The following is a 9,688-nucleotide window of genomic DNA, read 5'->3' as shown; positions in this document are numbered from 1 at the left end:
AGCTGTGTGATCCTGGGCAAGTCACTTAACCCCCATTGCCTAGCCCTAACCACTCTTCTACCTCTTCTGTGTTGGTAGAACCAACACACACAGGATGGATTCTAAGACAGAAGGTAAGGGTTTAAAAAACAAAAAACAAAACCCTTGCCTTTGTTAAAGGGATTTCCTTAATCTCTCCCTTTGTCTCTTTAAGAGCAGAAGAATTTCTAAGTAGAATAGAACTGACAGGTGTTTATGACAGAAAGCCGAAGATTCCGTTACCTAGGAGACGAGGAAGATATATAAGGAAGGATTCCGTTGAGAGTTGAGCTTTTCTTCTCTGGATCCCTAGAGAGCAGAAGGTAGGTCTGTCTGAATTTTTACTACTGATAGTTGGGATAGAGAAACGGATTTAAGGAGTTCGTAGGTGGTGGCTGTTCATTTATTGGCATAGGTAGTTAGTGAATACATTTCTAGGTAGGCAGTGTAGATAGTTAGGCCTGGTTTGCCAGGCAGAAGAACCTGTCCTTGAAAACAGAGTAGGTTTTTTTTAGAAATTTTAGGTAGGATCAGGAATTTAGGTACGGTCATAAGGTATTAGAGTAATAATCTCTCTTTTTTCCTTTCTATTTTCTATCTGTACTTCTTCTCAGGTTAACTAAGTGTTTTATCAAACTGCTCTCCTCACTTTTGTCAAACTTCTACCAAATTAACCCTTAACTCCTTCCATTTTAGAATCAATACTGTTTATCCATTCCAAGACTGAAGAGTGGTAAGGACTGGGCAAGTGGGGTAAGTGATTTACCCAGGGTCACTCAGCTAGGAAGTTTTTGAGACCATATTTGAACCCAGGACCTCCCATCTATAGGCCTGGCTCTCTATCCACTGAGCCACCTAGCTGCCCCTTCTCAGAGCCTGTTTTTGCCTTTGTATCCCTAGCATGTAGTCTAGTGCCCAGCACATAGTAAACACTTGGTGAGTGACTATTTTAGGTCTCACTGTCTTCCATGCTTTCCTTCCCCTTACATAGCCAGTCAATTGCCAAACCTTGTTGTTTCATCTTCCATGACACCTCTCATATCCCTCCTTTTCTCTCCACTTATATTATCATTACCCTTGTCTCTGCTTGCCTAGATTATTGCCATACCCTCCTAAATAGCTCTAAATGGTCTCCCTGCCTTGATTCTTGCCTCTTCAAAATCCATCCTTCACAGAGCCGCTAGAATGGTTTTCTTAAATTGCAGGTCTGACTATGTCACTTCCCTTCTTTTTTTTTTAAACCCTTAACTTCTATGTATTGGCTCCTAGGTGGAAGAGTGGTAAGGGTGGGTAATGGAGGTCAAGTGACTTGCCCAGGGTCACACAATTGGGAAGTGTCTGAGGCCGGATTTGAACCTAGGACCTCCCATCTCTAGGCCTGACTCTCAATCCACTGAGCTACCCAGCTGCCCGTCACTTCCCTTCTTAATAAACTCCAAGATCTTCCCACTTCCTCTAAGGTCAGATACAAACTACTGTGTTTGGCCTTTAAATCCCTTCATGTCCTGGCCCCAACCTACTTTTTTTAAAACAAGTTTTATCTTTATTTTAATCATAAATTTACACATAAGTTTTCCAAATTTTTATGATTCATGCTGTCTCCCTCCCTTCTTCCCTTCCCCCTCCCAGAGTCGACAAGCAATTCAATCCGAGTTGTATATGTATTATCACACAAAACATATTTCTATATTATTCATTTTTGTAAGTGAATAATAATCTTATAAAAACCAAAGCTCCCAATCACATACCCAAATAAATGCTTTACGTGTTTCCATCCGCATTTTTACTCCAACAGTTCTTTCTCTGGAGGTGGACAGATTTCTTTTCCATAAGTCCCTCAGAATTGTCCTGTATCATTGCATTGCTGTTAGTAGCAAACTCTATCACATTTGATCATTCCACAGTATTGCAGTTACTGTGTATAATGATCTCCTGGTTCTGCTTACTTTACTCTACATCAGTTCATGTAGGTCTTTCTAGCTCTTTCAGAAATCATCCTGTTCATCATTCCTTATAGCACAATAGTATACCATCACAATCATATACCACAATTTCAGTCATTCCCCCAATTGAGGGACATCCCTTAAGTTTCTAATTCTTTGCCGCCACAAAAAAGCAGCTACAAATGTTTTTGTATGAACAGGTCCTTTCCCATTTTTAAAAATCTTTTTGGGATACAGACCTAGTAGGGGTATTACTGGATAAAAAGGTATGCATTCTTTTATATTTGGGGGCATAATTCCAAATTGCCCTTATGAATGGTTAGATCAGTTCACAGCTCCACCAGCAATGCATTAGCATCCCAGTTTTGTCACATTCCCTCCAATATTCATTATTTTCCTTTACTGTCATATCACCAACATATTTTTTAGACATTATTCATTACTCCCTTTTGTGTACTCTACAGTTTATCAAAACTGGTTTTCTTTCTAGTTGTACATTACAAATGCTACTCCATCTCTCCTCTCCATGTCCTTGTACGGTATTTTTCCCAGTGATTACAATATACTTTTACCTTACTTCAGCCTCTTAGACTCTTCTGTTGTTTAGTAATTTTTTCAGTCGTGTTTGACTCTTTGTGGCCCCGTTCAAGGTTTTCCTTGCAACGATACTGGAGGGGTTTGCCATTTCCTTCTCAAGCTTATTTTACAAAAGAGGAAACTGAGGCAAATAGGATAAAGTGGCTAGCCCAGGGTCTTATAGCTAGGAAGTGTTTGAGGCCAGATTTGAACTCAGGAAGAAGAGTCTTCTTGACTTCAGGGTTGGTACTCTGTCCACTGTGCCGCCTAGCTACCCCTTAGAATCTTTAGTTTTCTTCAAAGCTCAGCTTAGATAAAACCTCTCCTGACTCTTCTCCCCAGAATGGAATAATTCCCACCAAAAAGATTATCTTTTATTTATTTTGAGTTGTAGCCTAGCCTGGTGGGTTGAAAGTAGGTCTTGAAACTAAGAAGCTTTGAGTTCAAGTTCTGCCTCTGAAACCTCTTGACTTTATGTATCTGAACAAGTCACTCAGCTTCTCAGAGTTCTAGGCTAACAGGCTGTTTCTGTTTTCTCATCTGAGTTTCCTATGCTAATGAGACTTCTGGTCTGGTTTCTATCCGTCTCCTATTCATTTTGTATTGGCTTTATCATGTACATATTTTTAGTTTTACCAGTAGAATATAAACTCCTTGATGACAGAGACTCTTTAAAACATTTTAAATATTATATATATTTATTATTATATTTATATTTAATATTATATATAATCATATATAGCATATACTATTATATATATGCATATATATATATACGTATATATATATTTTTTGTAGCCCAGTGTCTGGCACATAGCAGATGCCTGTTGATTGATTGACTGACACCATGATCCATCCCCTGGGAAATATTTTTAATGGTACCTTTGTTGAAGAATGTAGGAATCATGTGAACAGTCCCACTGGCCCAGTGATAAATCTCAAAAGACATTTCTAAGAATTCTCGGAATAACAGTAGCTAGGAAGTTGTATCAAATGAAAATACATTTCCTGTAGCTAAATGCAGTCTTTTCATTCTTCACCAGGTAATCCTTTGCAGCTCTGCAGAAGGGAAAGAGAAAATAAGAAGGTATTTGGGGTTGCCACTATCTTACTGCCCTACTCTTTACTAGTGAATGGTTTGCATGGAAATCTATGGAAGAGACCAAAATAAGAAGCACAAAGAGAAAGCTATGTAGATTCATTGTGATATTAGCCTTCGGAATATTTCTCTCTGTGGAAGACGGCCATGTTGCAGTGGTGGTGGGGAATGGGACAAGAGGGAGAGGTTGATTTAAACTCCCCGTTACACTGTATTGAATAGCTTGATATTATCATTAATTCATCCTTGTCATCCACAGATGGAAATACCAAGTTACTAATTCAGGTTAATTCAGTCAACTTTTTAAAATCTTTTTTTTTCTTCATAGTGACCTTGACAAACATTAATAATCACAAGCACTTCCATAAACTTAGAAGAACAGAAAAAGATTATATATGAGACTATGAATGTCTATTTTATCAGAGACACTTGCTATACTTTTTTCCAATTTGTCGTTTCCCTTCTCGTCTTGGTTGCTTTGCTTTCATTTGTACAAAGACTTTTTAATTTAATGGAATCAACATTGTCCATTTCGTTTTTGGTAATGGTCTCTGTGTCTACTTTGGTCATAATTTTTTTCCCTTATCCAAAACTCTGACAGCTTCCCCTAATTTGTTTATGGTGTCTCCTTTTATTTCTAGGTCAAGTATCTATTTTGATTTCATCCTGAGCTGAGATGTTGGTCTGTGCCCAGTTTCTGCCATATTGCTTTCCTGTTTTCCCAGCAGTTTTTGTCAAATGGTGAGTTTTTCGCCCAAAGCTTGGATCTTTGGGTTTATTGGACACTAAGTGGCTAAGATTAACTGCCATACACATAGATTTTTAAAAAGATATGTTCCTGCTCTTTACCTCCTCTTCTCTGCTTCTTGACTCCCCTGTCTTTCTTCAAGATTCAATCAGGGGGGCAGCTGGGTAGCTCAGTGGATTGAGAGTCAGGCCTAGAGATGGGAAGTCCTGGGTTCAAATCCCAGCCTCAGACACTTCCCAGCTGTGTGACCCTGGGCAAGTCACTTGACCCCCATTGCCCACCCTTACCACTCTTCCACCTAGGAGCCAATATGTAGAAGTTAAGGGTTTAAAAAAAGATTAAAAAAAAAAGATTCAATCAGATCCCACCTTCTGATAGAGGACTTTCTCCATCTTCCCAGGTGTTAGTGAGGGCCTTCCCCTTTGATTGTAAGCACCTCCTATTTTTTATACCATCTATATCTTGTACACATGGAGTTATTTGCATGTAGTCTCCTCCATCAGAAGGTCAGCTCTTTGAGGGCAAGTGTGGCATCTTTGCCTTTATTTCTATTCCCAACATTTATCACAGAGTCTGGCATATAATGCTTTAAAAATGCTGGTTGGTAGAGTTATCATTTATGCAAAGGTCCTCACTGCTTTGACTGTTCACTTAGTAGAGAGGACTGACCAGTAGGCATTACCCTAGCAAGTTCCATGGAGATTCTTATGACCTAGGTTTTTGTGGTCTTGCACAAGTGATGAGGCAGAGAGGTACCATGCTATTGAAGGCCAAAAATGAGATTTCCTGGCCATCAGAAGTAAATTTTACCAAGTTCACAGGAAAGGAGATTCTTTTCATTAAGTGGTCTTCCTTGAATATTAATTAGTCTTCTACATGAAACAAGGGCAGCTAGATGGCCCAGGGGATAGAATGCAAGTCCTAGAATCAGGAAGATTCCTCTTCCTGAGTTCCAATCTGGCCTTAGACACTTATTCATTGTGTAGCCCTGGGCAAGCCACTTCACTCTGTTTGCCTCAGTTTCATCATTTGTCAAATGAGCTGGAGAAGGAAATGGCAAATCTCTCCAGAGTCTTTGCCAAGAAAATCCCAAATGGGATCACGAAGAGTCAGACACAACTGAAAAATGAGTCAACAATAACATGAAAGAGATGAGTGCTCCTAAGTCAGTGTGGGAAGGAAAACGTTGGAAATGTGAACCTGCAATCCTTTCTGCTCTCCCTCCCTCCAAGAAATTCCGAACTAATATTTACTCCCTCCCCGATTAATAAGAACATAATTATGGTGAACTGCCAAGGACTGCTTTCATTTGAAATCACCCAACCTGAAAGCTAGATTGCTTTCAGTTCTTTTGGCTTGCCCAGCCAACCCTTTCTGAGGAAAATGGAACTTTGTTCCTTGGTTTCCCTCTCTTGTATATTCAGTGATGTAGACATTTCCCATTTGTAACATATGTTAATGGTACTAGATGTTTCTTCAACTTGCCCCCCTCCATTCCCGGTGCCGGACTCAGCATTAAGTGACTCCGAATTCAACAAAATAAAGCTAGACTGTGGCCTCCAAAATGGAAATCTGTGCCCAGTGGTTACAATAGGTCCTCCATTTGTAGGTCCTTGGTTTGTTGATTCTGGAGGCCCTCCTATGTTAAGAAAGCCAATGGCAAAGAGCCACTTGTTCTTAGATGTCAAGATGTTTATTTCTGAGATAATGTACTAGTCTCTCAATTACCTTATTGCTGACGTTTGGTGAATGAACCCCCAAATGGCAATAAGGCAAGAAAAACATCCTCCGGATTTCATCTTCCTTCTTAATTCATATCCCATCAGGCCACATTTATACAGCAAAAGCATTTTGTGCAAACATACTGGGGAGGGGGCTATAGACCTTTGAGGGGGAGCTCATTCTGCCTTTGGATGGTTAGAGGTGTCCATCAGTGGAATCGTCTGCCTTGGGAGATCTCGAAGCTCTCTGGCTGAGTGACTACGACCCTCGTATGTTGTATGAGGACTTCTCGCTCAGCTCCTAGCTGGACTAGAGGGCTCCAAGGTCTCTCCTGACTTGGAGACTCGTGGATTCTGGACCCCATCATGCCTAGTGACAGGAGGCATTTAAGAATGCCCGTTTAATGTGGAATGAATGGGTTTTTCTTCCTTAAATACAAATGCGGTTTAGATTTAGGAGCTACCTAGATTTTGTCATTTCCTTTGACTTTAGCCTCACGAACATGAACTCAGAGCAAATCATCCTCTTTTCCCTACTAAAACCCAGAATTTTAACTCAGTGACTTTTTTTTTTAAAAAATAGCACAAGGATTCCTTGTCTTAGAGTCTTGTGATTCTCTTCCTCTCTTGGGAGACCTAGCAGCTCGAACACTGGACTCCAGATCATCTCATTTCAGATATTTACTAGATGTGTGACTTCAGGCATGTTCTTAGATGTCTCTGAACTCTATTTTTCTCATCTAAAAAATGGGAATAATAATTGCACCAACTCCTAAGGGTTATTTTGGGTATCAAATGAGAGAATATGTATAAAGTGCTTCACAAGTCTTAATGCATTATACATTCCCACAATTCATAATATCAGACCACTGCAGACCATTCAGGACACCCAACTTGAAATTTACTGAATGCTTCCCTGATACCCTGATAGGGTTGATAAAACAAAGTCAATATATTGTAATGGAAAAACGCCATGGGCCAAGGATCTTGCTTTGCCCCCATCTGACCATGTGACTATAGGGGCAAGGGCCTTACATTGAGTAGATGCCCAACAAATATTTGCCAAATGGAACTGAATCGAACTAGATAAGTCCTTTTTATTTCTGTGGGACTCAGTTGCTTCAGTTGTAAAATAAACATAATACTGTACTGGGCTGAAAAGAAAGGAGCCCAACCATGTGATCTCTTGAGGCCTCTTCTAGTTCTAATAAATTAACAAACACTTTCTAAGCCCTGATTATGTGGAGTACTATGCAAAGTGATGGGGATAGTAATACAGAATCAAGACAATCCCTGATTCTCTTCATTTGGGGCTATAAAGTAAATGGCCTATTTCATTTTGAAGATTCAGAGCAAACTGGAAGAATTGAAGTGGATTTTGTTGGCCTTAAACTAGAAAGGAGATATTGCTGTATAATATTAAACCACGTACCTACTTGTAGTGGGTCTGAAAAGATGGAGAACAAATGCCTAATCATCTGAGTTGGCTCATGACATTTTTAGGATTTAATTTGTTATAAATTTCACCAACACACACACACACACACACACACACACACACACACACACACAGGAGTCCAATTTTCCTTTCTGTTTATAAGCAATCACGTGTGATTCCAGGCTGGGAACTGTAGATGGCATTCTAACACTTTTTCAGTTAATTCTGCATGAAAAAAGAAAGCTGAGTGTTGTAAAATTCTAAAATGCATTACAAATAATAAACTATGCCTTTGTCTACAAAATGGTAAAAATGATGAACTCTCAAAGTATTCTTCAAACTCAGTCCCAATATGATTCACCTCCCAAATCACTAAGTTAATATCAGTTTTAAAAAATATAATTTTATTGATATCTATTGGTTTTGATCATCTAAATCTACCTCCACCCCATGTCTCTCCCCTTCCTTTCTCTTCCCAGAGATCCATCAAACATTATAGAAATATTTTTATAAAAAGGGAAAGAAAAAAAGAATCAGCAAAACTGATCAATACATTTTAAAAAATCTGATAATATATGATGTATTCTAAACTGATGAAAACCCTTTCCCTCCACAAAGGAATTGGCATGTCTTTGGGACCAAGCCTATTCTTTGTAATTTTCTGATCATTATTTTCAGATATTTTGTGATTGTTCCCATTTACCCATTTACATTGTTGTCATTCTGTACACTGATTTCTTGGATCTGCTTCACTTTGGATCAGTTCATCTAAGTCTTTCTATTCCTCTCTATATTCATCACACTCGTTGTTTCTTATTGTAGGGACCAGAATATTCAATCTGTTCAACTCTTCCTTCAACAGGCATTTACTTTGTTTCTAGTTCTTTCCTAATACAAAAAAGTGCTACCATAACTCTTTTGGTCCATATACAGGGCCTTTTTTTTTTAAATCATTGACTTCCTTGGGGTATATGCCCTTCAGTGAGATTTCTTACTGAGTGCTTCTTAGTTGTATTGAAATCAAGTAATCAACATCTGAGATTGCCTCCCTCAATGGAATTTTCTCCAGCCTCTAATAATCTTCCTGCATTAATTCCTCAATGTTTAGCATACAGCCATCCAATCATACTCTCATCATCCTAGTGATTCTGCACCTCCTGTTTGTTATTTATCAACCCCATTCTCCATCTCCCATTTTCTGCTCCCTTCCATCCTCCTTCAGGCATGCCCTCTGCCCTACCGCCAAGTCCCAACAAAATATCTCCTCCCTTTCCATTGTGCTTTTTAGTGATGGCCTGGGATGCAGTGGTGTCATCTACCTCTGACCAAGTTCTAAGCATTCCACAGTGCCTACTTCAGCCCCCTTCAAGGCCATTGGAACAAACTGTTCTCCTCTGCCTGCCAACAATAACAGCTTTCCAGTATGCCTGCTTCACAGCAAACAAACTTACTTTCATCTTGAAACTTTTCCTTTCCCATCTCTTTCATGTCTCTGAGACATGGCTCCCTTCTGAGGGCCCGGCTTCCTGCCACCCTTTTCAGTACCAGCTCTACTTGCACTCATACCCCTGGACTCACTGGTTACGGTGGGGGAGTCGTAATACTCCTTCCTCCCTGTTGTAACTTCCAGACATTCCTTCTAGCACCACCACCCTTGATCTTATTCCATTCTGTCTTCTCCAACAGATTGCCCCCTTTAGTTCTTCTTCTTTCACTAATGTCCAGGCTCTGACTATCTGCTGACTGCTTTCTTGCTACTTACACACATGCGCCTGTCTCTCCCATCCTTGAAAGCCCCTCACGTGATCTGACCCACTAGCTACATCTCTCCTCCTTAAGGAGAACCTCCTCAAGAAAGCTCCCTACGGTGGATGCCTCGACTTCCTCTCCCTTCAGCTTCCAACTTCAGTCATTCTATTGAAACTGCTCTTTCCAAAGTGACCCCAAATCTCTCAAGTGCCAAATCAAATGGCTTTTTCTCACTACTTAACCTTACTGACCTCTGCAGCCTTTCACACTGTTGACCGTCTTCTACCGATTTACCGATTACTCTTGTCTTCTCTAGGTTTTCATATCACTGTTTGCTCTCGCTCTCTCTCTCTCTCTTTCTTCTTCTTCTTCTTCTTCTTCTTCTTCTTCTTCTTC

This window comes from Gracilinanus agilis, chromosome X, assembly GCF_016433145.1.
Source record: "Gracilinanus agilis isolate LMUSP501 chromosome X, AgileGrace, whole genome shotgun sequence".
In the NCBI taxonomy this organism is placed as follows: domain Eukaryota; kingdom Metazoa; phylum Chordata; class Mammalia; order Didelphimorphia; family Didelphidae; genus Gracilinanus; species Gracilinanus agilis.
The sequence above is the reverse complement of the archived record's forward strand: the minus strand, read 5'-3'. Positions refer to the sequence as shown.